This window comes from Euprymna scolopes, chromosome 21 (assembly GCF_053919585.1).
Source record: "Euprymna scolopes isolate OS-2025 chromosome 21, ASM5391958v1, whole genome shotgun sequence".
Lineage (NCBI taxonomy): Eukaryota > Metazoa > Mollusca > Cephalopoda > Sepiida > Sepiolidae > Euprymna > Euprymna scolopes.
Window position 1 is genome coordinate 69,348,861 of NC_136502.1, and position 13,515 is coordinate 69,362,375.

Sequence of the window (13,515 nt, forward strand, 5' to 3'; positions counted from 1 at the left end):
ATTTGCGTGGGTGGGCAAACGAAAATGTATGCACAGCTGAAACGATGCTTATACATCCACGCGCGCACACCTGGGTTTTAATGTTGAGGCAGCACGCCATTATTTTGTTTTGGAGTAGATTCGACATGCGTGCGTCGGGGCTACAACAACTACTGCCTGCCTCCTAGGATTCTTCCTCCCAGCCTGCCACTCCAGTTCCTGAACCTACTTCAACTCTTGCTTATTTCTGCAGCTCCTTCAGCTCACTCCAATGGCTTCCCATCTCACTTTTGCAGCTCCAACGCTTCTAGCCAACAGTTTCTGTGTTCAATTGATATTCAGTTACTCTTACCAGTGCCCACTATCGTCCAGCTACATGGAATATCATGCTCTTCAAGGAACCTCTCGACATTGCCAGCTGCGTGAATGGGAGTATTATCCTGTATGAAGACGAGGAGGCGGGGGTGCCCCCCCCCCGCCCTCGGCTCCTCCCCTAATGTAAACAGAAAACAGTAAAATCTCCTAAAAATGTTAAATGGTATTTTAATCAGTAAATGTCGGAATGTTACTTACAGAAAAATGGTTAATTAAACAGCAGAAGCGCCTGTTAAGCCACACAAGTTCTATAATTGACCCCCCCCCCCAAAAAAAAGAACAAAAAACATAAAAATGTTTGGTTATGTTTTTGTAAGTCGCTTGTGAAAACTTTGTTTAAAATGCATTAAAAACTACGAAGGACAAAAAAAAAATCCCTCAAAAAGTACTATAATGTATTTTTAACATTTTGTTTTAGACAACTTTTTCTTCTAATTTAGTCCGGCAATGAAAAAAAAATTGAAAATTCTATGTTCTAAAACAAAAAAAATCTTTCCGACATTATCTCCCCACCACCACCACTTGAAGTGCTTTTCTTCTTTTTCATATAATTTTAAATGGTTCACAAAAGATTTGTAGGCCATGTGAAAAGGCAGTTTGCCACGCAAAAACACATTCAACAGCCGTCATTTATGCTACTGCACGTAGCGTAAATGGAAGCTGTAAAATGTCGGAAAATAGTCCCTGGGTTCAGGGGTTAATACCATGCAAACGGTAAATTTGCAATGGGTTTTATTCTCAGATTCGTTGTCAGCAACCTCGATTACCCCTAAAAAACAAAATTAGAGTGGTTGGTGTTCTGTTGTAGTGTATCGCTATATTTATCATTTATTTTTTTAAAACAGCAGTTTTATTTAAATATTATGGGATGTGTATTCTTTTTTAAAGACAATATCTTCTTCAAGAACGGTCATAAAATGTGTTTTCAATCAATATTTATTCAATAAGAGACCAGTTTTCCTACCTAGCAAAAAGGGGCGAGTTTTCCAGGTATGAGTTTTTCAGGGACCAGGTTTTCTGGGGACAAGTTTTCCGGGGATGAGTTTTCCAGGCACCGTTTAGTTTTATTCCAGTTTCTTCTCTTATTTCCTCCGAGACTGGAGTTAAAGTAACTCCGCCTTGGAAGGTGTTAAAATTCCTTGTCTGGAATTTACGCACCAAGCAAATGAACTGTAATTCTCATTATGGAAAATTACTACAGCAAAGAAGAATTTTTCTTCGTTTCAACAATGCTATGTTGAACTACTGTTTTCTTTATATGGTGAATACACACACACACACACACACACACACACATGCGCGTATGACGCTTACATGGTTCAATGACTTTCTTTTCCCTCCAAAATTAAACACACATGTCCCTCTGTTCATAAAAATCAGTAATCTTAAACTTGAAGCCCTTTTCACAAAACACTCATTTAGCTAAGCCTGTCTAATGAACACTTGTTGCAAAAAAAACTTTACGTTGGAACGATTTAAATTACTGTTTCTTAAGCACATAAATAAATGTTATTTCATTTCAATACAGCAATTTCAATTTCTTTGTTAAGTGTTGTTTTTCTGAAATTATTCTAATTTTTTTCTTTTATAAATGTGAGGATGTGGTTTGGTAGAAGCTTTTTGCAAATGGGAGATTACGTTAAATTTACGTTCAATGGTCCCGTGGATACTCTACTACTTTCGACTTCTAGAGATTTCTGCACCTGCAACCTTGGTCTTAAAAAATTGCTAGAGATTATGAAATGGTGAACACTGACTCACACCCTTAACCTATAGAATGTATGGATGTACGGCTGGGGAAAATAAAATAAAAAGAAAACCAGCACTTCCTACCTCACTTTAACTACCTGACGTTATTTTCAGACAGCCCTTTGACCTTCTGACATTTTGGGCTTCTGTAGAATCCACACTTGGACGATTTTTCGTTTGTTGTGATTCTGCGAAGCCAGAATCTCACTTTTGGGGGCTAATTAAACTATTTTTTGTACAAACAATGTTTTTTTTTTAATATTTAATTCACTATCTTAGGACTTTACTTTACTATCTTTGAAATAGACCGAGAAAATTAATATTTATCTTTCAAAGGATTTTTATAATGAAGTTATTTAACTTCAAAATTTAGCTGAATTTGTCAGTTTCCGGATATCACCGTGAAAACATTTTTCATTATAACTTTTTTTTTTCACGTGTACAAATATTTTTTCCCTTGTGGAAATTAACTTTAGGCTTTAATCTTTCAATTACAATAAAAAATTAGTTAAAAACCTACAAAAAAATTCTGATGAACCGGCTTTCAAAATTATGTCCCCTATTTTTCGGTCATTATTGTCCATACCTACTAAAAGCTAAGGATGTAAAACTCTATGTCTACCATTCACCAATAAGAGTGTTATGAGAACGGATCCCCTGTTCTTGTAAGTAAAAATGAGATAGAATAGTCCGAGAATTCGAACCTGGGAAGCTAGGTTTGGAATTAAGATTCAGGAGAGTTTAAAATAAATAAGCAGATGTGTTTATTGAAAAGGAATTCGTTGTTTAGAAATGTTAGTGAAAAGGAATCTGATGATTCAATTCCGTTCATGAAAATTAAATTAAATTGAGGTTATCTAGATCCGAACAATAGAAAATGTTAAACATATTGGAAAATAGGTTAGAAGAATTCGGTCTACAGAATGGGATAGACATGTGAGGAACAGTGCATGTTTTAAACACATGAGGCATGTCAGGCCACGGGATCGATATGCATGTTTTTTGGCCATGTGATAACTTCATGGCTGAGAGATGCTGTCAATATAGTTAGAGCTTTAATGAGACAAACAGAGAGTGCCAGGGGAGAGGGGATCGGACAGATTCGGACAGGCAGAACTGACATTGGTCAGAAGGAATCTCCCTTAGGAAGCGAAAGGAGAAGTTGAAATCATGTAGAACTTTGAATTCCTTGATTGACCGGTTGAAGAAATAAAGGATGTCATCATATTTCGTAACAACGTCTTGTGTTGGTCATTCTACAAAGATATTGTGAATCATTTATAAGAACCTTGTGTATAAACCCATTTAAGTAATGTGTCTTCATTATCTTATGAATGTGTCTCCCTCAGCTATTATAAGTAATGACTGTTCCTTCTTTATGATAAAAGAACTGATAATCCTTATCTCTAAAATATGTGTTAAGGATATGTTATAGAAACACTCCCAGAACTGTATGAAGGTCCTCTTCTCTTATATATCTCTCTCATCCAATTGAATTACATATCTCTCTTTATAGATACACGATATATCCCTCTCTACATTGCATTGATTTCTCTTGGTAAATAAAAGACGATCTGTCATCTTTAAATGTACTTCAGCGTTTGTCATTCTTCATTTGCTAATGGCATTGCCTTTTTGCCTCTATATTTACCTTACAGTTGTACAGTCGATTGGTGCATCTCGATACAACCTCCCAGCCCTCTGCAACACTATCAAATGGAAGAAGTGTTGTCACTATACAGTGATGATGATATTATAATACTAACAGCAGACAAAGGCAATGCTACAGTGTTAAGACCAAGGACCTAACACCACCTGCAAAATACAAATAATTTAGCATTACAGCAAGCTGCCACATCTTTACAGCCTTCCTAAAATTCAAAAAAGCGGGATTCTATCAAGGCCCATTGTCAGTGCCTGATGTCCAGCATGCCATCCACTGAGCCGATTTCTGATAAATATAATCACCCCAATCATAGGTAAATTTCCATCATATGCTAAGAATTCAGCTCACTTCGTGAAAATAATCAACAATGCTCCCACTCAACCAGATGGTGAGTCTAGATTTAGTTTGTTCACAAAAGTATCTGGTTATATAAACTAACTTCAAATATTTCACTGAAAGAACGCACTTGCATCTCAAGTAACAGTATAATGGAGATGTTGACCTTCTGTGTAGAAACTACATACTTTGTGATGGGATCTGATATAGATTTAAATGAAGGTCTAGCAATAAACTCACTATTGTCCTTAGTACTAGCCAGTAATGGAATACTTTGAGGAAATGTCATTAGGATCAACACTATCAAAACAATCTGGCTGCGATATATGGATGACACATTCTTACTTTGGCTTCACCAGAAAAATATCCAAACATGTGAACTCTTTCCGTCTATTTATACAGTTCACGATGGAAAAAGAACATAATTATCGTCCCTAGCTGTGCTGATAACTCGCATTTGCCAAGGATTTATGCTATCTGTATATCGAGAGCCAACTTTTACTAGAAAGTATCTAACCTTAAGCTCTTACCATTTATGTAAAGAAAGAAATAATCCGTTGCCTACAACATAGAGCAAAATGTATGTACCCTAGAAACATGTATCTCAAACAAATTTATGTGTGTGCATACACATAAAAAGTAGTATGAAAGAAAGCTACATAGAAACATTTACATAAATTATTGAATCATAGGGAAATGATGATCCAGACAATTAATAAGAAGCACATTTCTCTCAAATATATATTATTTAACTAATATATTTCTCTATAAAATAAACTTTGTAACCACTATATATTAATATCTATAATGTTAGAAAATAGATTATCCGTGCATTTAACAAATATAACGTTCATATGCATTAGATAATTGCCCTTGTTATGTTGTGAATATATTATTAAACACGTACCTAAAGAGATTTTATTAAAAGTCGGTGTTTTTGAATTATTGTCATAGGAAAGAAATTCTCTAAAAATACTTATTTTCAAATTCTATTAGAATAAATTTTATCGCCAATGTATTTTTGTTGTCCTTGAAATAGTGAAAATAATTTTCATTGTGGAAAAAATATTTCGCCACTGTGTGATTAAGCATTAAGAATTTAACATAATTAAAAAAAATAAAGTTGTTCTTCAGTTTGACTTAACATATTTACTTTTTATTTGAAATTATATAAACAGTTCGCAATGAACTATACAAGAGTGTTTACACCATCTACTATTGTGATATTCTTTGATAATACTCGACTTACACAATAAAACATCAATATTTATGTTTTGCAAAGATATTTTAGCTAATTTGTTTTCGAAAAATGTTCATCATATTATTCACAAGAATAGTTTTGTCCCCATATTATGAGTTTCCATATGTTTTTGAAAACTTGCAGTTTGTGAAAACGATTTATCACACACTTTACAAGAATATGGTTTTTCTCCAGTGTGAGTTCGCATATGATTTTTCAAAGAAGTGTTCACAGAAAAACATGATCCACACACTGTACATGAATATGGTTTCTCTCCAGTGTGTTTTCGTTGGTGTCGTTTCAATAAAGACCTGTCTGAGAATGATGAACCACACACTTCACAAGAAAAAGGTTTCTCTCCAGTGTGCATTAGCATGTGTTTTTGCAAACTTGCTCTTTGTGAAAATGATGAAGCACACACTCCACATGAATAAGGTTTCTCACCAGTGTGTACTCGCATATGATTGGTCAAAGAATTACCCAGTGAAAAACATGATCCACATATTTCACATGAATATGGTTTGTCTCCAGTGTGTTTTCGTTGATGTTTTTTCAAATGTGAATTGTCTGAAAATGATGCGCCACAAAGTTCACAAGAATATGGTTTCTCTTTTGTGTGTGTTCGCAGATGTCTTTTTAAACTTGATTTCTCTGAAAATGAAGAGCCACAAACTTGACAAGAAAAGGGTTTCTCTTTGGTGTGTGTTCGCTGATGTCTTTTCAAACTTGATTTCACCAAAAATGATGATCCACACACATCACAGGAATAAGGTTTCTCTCCAGTGTGAGTTCGTACATGTGTTTTCAACGTTGAATTTTGTGAAAATGCTGAGCCACACACTTGACAAGAATATGGTTTCACTCCAGTATGTGTTCTCTTGTGTGTTTGTAAACTTGACTTCACTGTAAAGGATGATCCACACACTTGACAAGAATATGGCTTTATATCCCTTTGTGTTTGCTGGTTTATCATTATTGATAAATTTTTAATTTGACTTCAAATTCTAAATAGCAACTTCAAAATGTATTTATATATTAAAAATATTTAAGTGGGTGATTTAAATAAAACTGAATGAAAAGATTGAAACAATTTCATTGTTTCCATTGAATGTTTTATTGTTTTAACTGCGAATGTTCTAAGTGTTTTTCCCTCGCAATATTTCTTTTAAATATTAAAAGTTTCTGAAGCAAAACAACTTGCTAAAACATGTTAGATGTAATTGTAATTTTCCTATTAATTTTAATCAGTATATAGCAAGATTTATTAGAAAATGCTGCACTTTGCATTTCTGTACAATCTATGTATCTATGTTTTTTGTTTTGATTCTTATTTTATTTTTTACATATTTCGTTTTAATTATTATTTGCATATTTTTTTATTTTTTAATGCTTATTCACACATTTTTCGTTTTAATTCTAATTTGCATTTTAGGAAAATGTTTTGAATTTCTCCGATGCTGATTTACAAACTCGAAAGTTTGTCAGTTATTTTGAAACTTGAAATATATTATGTTCCAATCCACTGCAATCTGTGAATAAAAAGAAATATTTTGTTAGTCATTTGGGATGAAAAATAATTTTGCACTATTTGATACAGATTACAAATTGGATAATTCTCAAACACTAAACTCTCCCATCTGAACATGACTTAAAATATAAAAATGATGTTACACGAATCCATAGGAACTGAAACTGCCAGGGTTATAAAAGGAAAATAATTCCATAATCTTACATGCCCCCCCCCCTCCAAAAATGTTGACACATCAGTATCAGTTGGTATCACAGAAACTTGATGTGAAGGGCCAAGGAAGATAGAAAAACAAGAGCATCGTGCAGTCCAGGAACTACTGGAATCCTGATAAGATTTATTATCAAACAAATTCCACAGAAAAACAAAAAAATCGATGGAAAACAGCTGTTGTAAGCACCCAAAATGATTTGCAATAAAAATCCCCCCCCCCCAAAAAAAAACAGAAAGGATTAAAAATCTGGAAAAACTTATTATTCGGATTATTTGTTTTCATTTGGAGTTTATTATTTGCACAACGTTTTGCCTGATGTAACCTCCAACCTTCTTCATGTGTCATTAATTAACAAATGATTTAGACAATTATAAGAAAATAAATAGGCACAAAGCTTAATATATATAGAATAAATAGATTTCTAAAATAATCCTGTTAAAATTTAGAAGGATTGACTAAAATTTAGGAAAATGCTCACAATTACTCATCCTAAATCAGAGATGCATAAAAAATGTGAAAAATAGTAAAATTTTATTTAAAAGAAGGCAAATCAATTTTTTATTATTACAACATAGAAAACCCTACAGGAATGTGGGTTCTCTTTTTCTCTTATTTCCTAGTTTTCTTTTGATTATTCCATCATTTCAATGAGGCATGCGGGCATGCACACCTACATCCAATATAATACTGATTAACCAAGCTAAGCAAATGTCTAAAAACAAAATACACTATTCCACCCATAATAAATGAAAGAAACTCTCTCTAGACTAAGGCAATTTTAATCAATATATATATATATATGGATGGATGGATATAAATGCATTTGTGTGTATATATGTGCATGATGATCTGTGCATGGGTGTATGTGTGTATATACTTCTATTTTTATATATTTATCATTTATTCTCCATTTTACTTATGTATATGCATTTGTATCTGTGTATGTATGTGTATTTATATATATGCATGTATGTTTATATTGGGGACCGACATTGTACCTAAGCCTTTTGTCTCAACCTCTTTTTTACCTCTTGCATGCACGCGGGCATACGCATGCATGCACAGGTACACACACATGTGAAAAGGAAAAACTTCACACCCACACCCACATCCAATATAATACCAATTCCCCAAACTAAACAAATGACTAGAAACAAAATACATTATTCTGCCAACATTCAATGAAAGAAAATCTCTCTAGACCAAGGCAATTTTAATCAATGTACATATGTATGTGTGTGTATATGTATGTATATATATGTATATGTGTTTATGGGTATGTGTGCATATATATGTATATGTGCATGTGTGGGTGTGTGTGTTTTTCCATTTATATATGTGCATGTATATATGTATGCATGTGTGTGTATATGTATATGCGTGCATATGTATATATATATATATATATATGTGTGTGCGTATATATGTATGTGATGTGCATATATATGTATATATGTACATATGTGTGTGTGTGGGTGGATGAGTGTGTGCATATGTGTGTATGTACATGCATACTCTTATTTTTATATATCATTTATTTTCCATTTTATTTATATATGTGCATGTATGTATGCATATGTATGTGTGTGTATATATATATATATATATATATGTATATGTGTATGTATGTTTATATTGGGGAATGACCTTGTACCTAACTAAGCCTTCTTTCTCTACCTCCTCTCTTACACCTACACATGCACTGACACACATCAAAGGGGAAAACTCATAAAAATATTCACCAAATTGACATCACACCAACCAAATGGACTTCACATTAACCACTTGAAGTTTTAACCGGCCATACTTGAGACAGAAAATCTCATATTGACATCCTCTTCCAAAACACATTCGTACTAGTAAAACTAAAATGGCTTCAATAAGTTCCATAAACTTTTAACTTAAAAAATTTTTAACTAAAAAATATCAGGAGACAGCTAAAACAAGGCTCAAAACGTGTTACGAAAATATTTAAAAAGCAATAGAAAATGATAAAAGGCTCAAAAACCTAGAATTGTTGCTGCCGAACTCATAAATATATATATATATATATATATATATATACTTATATTTATTTCCTTAGCCAAACAATGTCGCAGCCCACAAGAGCCATGACAGTCAACAAACCAGAAGTCCAAGACTCGAGTTTCGTCCTCATTTGGGCTCATCAGTTAGACACATCCAAACTCAGGATTCGAAATCCGAGCCTCTTGCATGTGAGGCAAGCACTCTACCAACTGAGCAAACACCCCGCACACAAGAATTTCTATTAACCAACACAGATCAAGCAAACCGCACCAAAATCTTTGTGGCAAAATTAATATTTTCAGTTTTCAAAGAGAACTAGAATGTAATGGAGAATTTCTGCACTCTGTGAGTACCTGTTGAACCACCAGGAGAAACCCCAGAGGTGTTCTAGAGTGCCCTTCCAAAATAGATTAAGGGTTGGAGATGTGGCATTAGTGAGGAGTCTTCATACGCCTAGATCATTTTCAGTTCTTGGCATAGGATGATGTAGTAAGGTCAACAAGGGTGAAAGAGGTGGGGATGCAGTGCATATCCACTCATTAAAAAACCTATTCCCCCCTTGAATTATCCTTAAGTGGAGAGGATCAAGATGGATCCATACCTGCATCTGTTGATAGGCCTGTAGATGGGATTGATGCTATTCCTCTTCAATCAACACCTGCCAACAAAAAAGTAATTTGGCTTTGTCCCATATGTGGTTCTCCACAGGGTGACCAGGACATGATTTGTTGCGATGGATGTAACAACTGATGTCACTTCTGGTGTTTGGGAATTGAGTCTCCATCTCCTGCCAGACAGAAGTGGTATTGTCTGAGTTGTGCACCACAGAGATGGCCGAGAGGTAGACCTAGCCTCCTCCCTCCCTGAATAATTAGGAACCAACAAAAACAAAAAAAAAATCTAAAATTTATACTAACATCTTAACTTCCTTGAGGAAGTGCATACTTTTATATTTTTGTTTTCCTTCATTTTCTTTTTTTTTTTCTTTTCCTGGGGAGTGTGTGAAAAAAAGGGGATTAATGATTGCTCAAAGAGAGGGAGAGCAGTGTGCACTTACCTTGCTTACTAACAAAAAGAGATAGCCTTCTCAGCTGTTTTAAAGTTTTTTTTCTTCCCAGGTCAGTTAATCACATGACCATTTGATTATTTAAACTCTCCTGCTGGGATGAGATTTTTTTTATGCATTGGTGACTGATGCTGGGATAGGAGTATCAGAAGCCGTCATTGAAAACTTGAATAAAAATCTGATTATATTATATGTCTGTTTCGAAGCTTATAATCAGTATGAAAATGTAATTTCAAACCGTAATTTCTTTTTCACTAAAATGAGGAAAGACCAAATTTTAAAATAATGAAAGGTTTAATCGAAAAAATACAATATTTTTTTTCATCGGTTTTCTTAAAAAAAGATTTCATGAAATTCAACAAATTTTAACCGATACCAAAATCTATTATTTATATATAAATGCCAAAAAATCACTTACCTGTAAAAAAAAAAAACAAGCAATGGCTGCTTCAATTCTTCATTTATAAGAATTGTCCATATTTATATTTTATATTCGATGTATTTTTTAAATAAAAGGATTTTTTAAAGCAAGGGTCGCAGAAAATCGCATTTTTGTAACTCATTTTGTGCCATTAGCTGAAAGCATTATTGCTGATAATTTGTAACTTATCAAATACAGATTTGTCAAAGGGGCATAATTAATGTCTCTTTTTTATTGCGTGCTGTTAACCAAAATTAGTATTTTTGGGCCCCGTAGATAAAAAAAAACACACACACATACACATTCACTTATAATTTTTTACCGTTAAACAAAAAATCCAGTCGACCGATTTTTTTTAATTCTCTTAATGAAATACACGATTATTATATTTTCTTTCTACTTTATCGAGTGATTTTTTTTTTTTAAATATCTAAAAAAAGAAAACATTGAATGTAATAGAAAAAATTGCAATCAGCATCGGGTATTTACTTGACGATATAAGCATAACATGAGTTTTCATTTAAAAAAAAAAAAAGGTTTTACACTTTGGACTTTACAAGTAAATTTCCAAAAAAACACATTTTTTTTTTTAATTAGAAGAATATTTTATTTATTAATCTTCAATTTGTGATATATAAAACTTTGGTGAGTAAATTAATTATTAAAATTTTAATAGACATTTCAAAATGGGGGGGATTTAAAAAAAAAACGTTTGTCTAAAATATTATATTCGGTTTATTGGAAAGAGCATAAAATTTCACATTGAACCTGAAAATGTCGTAAAAATTGAACCATTAGAAAAATTTTGTTAGATTTTTAAAGTTCAAAATTTGGAAAAAATTTCACTCGTAAAATTCAATTGATTTCATGCGTAAAAAAAAAAAATGGCTGGTTGAATGCACACCGGCACTTTATAAACACTGTTTTGTTTTGTTTTTAAATAAAAAATAATATTTCTATTATTTTTTAAACAATTAAAGTTGTTTAAAAAATAATAGAAATATTTTTTTTTTAGTTTATTTTGGAACCATTCAGAAAATAAATAACCCACTTTAAAAAGAGAAATTACGATTTTTTTTTTTTTTTTTAATATTTTATTCGCAGTTTTCTGTTAGGAGTGTCAAAAATTCTCCAAAACTTCTGATCTTGATTACCTCAGCTTTCTGGCAAGATACTTGTTAACTGACTGTCACGTAATGGAAGAGGGCAATTCTTCCACAACCTAAGGTAGGTGCACATTGCTTCTTTTTCTCGACTGAAGTCATTGAATTTGTTAGGGGGGGGGAATTAATTTTTTTCACAGTCTGAAAAAAAATGATGAAAAAATAATAAAAACGATTTTTTAAATTTTATTTCAGCCTTAGGATCTAAAAATGTGTTTTATATAAAAAAAAAAAATAAAATAATTAGTTTTTTTATAAATTTTATCTGTCAAATAATTTACGCTGCTAAACTACACATTTACAAAAATCTTATTTTCAACATTTTTCCTGTATATTTTTAAACACGTAAATATACAATTTTTTTTTTTTTTTTTTTTTTTTTAGAGATTAACTTTAAACTTTGATCTGTTATCTTTCAAACACAATTAAAATTTAGACGTAAACTAGAAAAAAAATTGATAAGCCTCTTTTAAGAAACATGGGGGGGGTTGTTTTTTTGGTTTTTGTTTTTTTTCCAGTTATTTTGCCCGCACGTAGTAGTAAAAATTACTACAATATATCTGAAGTCGGAGATTCGTATTATTGAGCTCCAAATCGACTCAAATCACGCGATTGAATGTCAGATTTTAAAATTATCGTAGATAAAAACAAATTTTTAAAATTAACCTGTGGTAAAATAATTAGCTAACTTACCAAACTGTAGGTGCTGGGACGGAGGAGGCTCTTCTAACGCCCAAGCCGACAAAAAGAAAAAACCTTCCTCACTAGTGGAGAGTTACTATCGTTCTCCACTAGTGAGGAAGGTTTTTTCTTTTTAGTTAAGAGACATCATAAAAGGGTAGCGAAGGAAGTAATTTTTTCGCAACCTCGCTTCAAGTCAACAACGTACGATGAAACTTTTTTAGGGTTTGTTTTACTGTACACATAGATTCGAAAAAGTTGTCAAAAAACAAATATATAACAAATAAATGTTATCAAAGGCAAGATAAGTTACTTTTCTGCCAAACTGGATATATTTTTTGTGTTTTTATTCAATTTAACATGTTTATTCAGCTGGAAAAACATACAGTGTTTACCGATGTATTGGAAAATTCAAGATGGCGTCTGATTCTCTCTTTAACACGATAAGTTTGGGAAAAGGTGTTATAAATAAAATAAAAAACTATACAAAATACTATTAAAAACCCGCCGAATATATGTCAACCTATGTCACGGTAACATATATTGAGCGAGTTTTTAGCAGTATTTTATCCGGTTTCTTATTTATAACACCTTTTCCCAAACTTACCGTGTTAAAGAGAGAATCAGACGCCATCTTGAATTTTCCAATACTTCGGTAAACACTGTATAGTTTTCGAGCTGAATAAACACGTTACATTGAATAAAAACACGAAAAATATATCCAGTTTGGTAGAAAAGTAACTTATCTTGCCTTTGATAACATTTATTTGTTATATATTTGTTTTTTGACAACTTTTTCGAATCTATGTGTAACAATACAACCCCCCTTTTTTTTTTTCAACAAACCTTTTAAAAAATTATATCATAACATTTTCTTGTTATTTAATAAAATTCTTCACGTGAAAAAAAAATGTTATTCACTTGGTATGTTTTTAATACTTCCTTTCTTAAATCTGAGTAAAACGTGTGTAAGAGATTTTGTGAATTAATTCAACGTTCATTTTTCTTAAATGAATAAACACGCTTTTTTCCCCCCTTTTTTTACTTATGTATTTTTCCATTAGTGTTC

The 13,515-nt window shown here is 32.4% G+C and overlaps 1 long non-coding RNA gene across 1 annotated transcript; it reads right to left on the minus strand.

Annotated features, from left to right (window-relative positions):
* Positions 1-5,234: 5,234 nt before the first annotated feature.
* LOC145242451 (uncharacterized) lies at positions 5,235-12,819 on the minus strand. Its single transcript, XR_013862739.1, has 2 exons — positions 12,459-12,819; positions 5,235-6,874 (listed from the first exon to the last, which is right to left on the minus strand). It is a non-coding gene; the product is annotated as an uncharacterized LOC145242451 (long non-coding RNA).
* Positions 12,820-13,515: the final 696 nt, after the last annotated feature.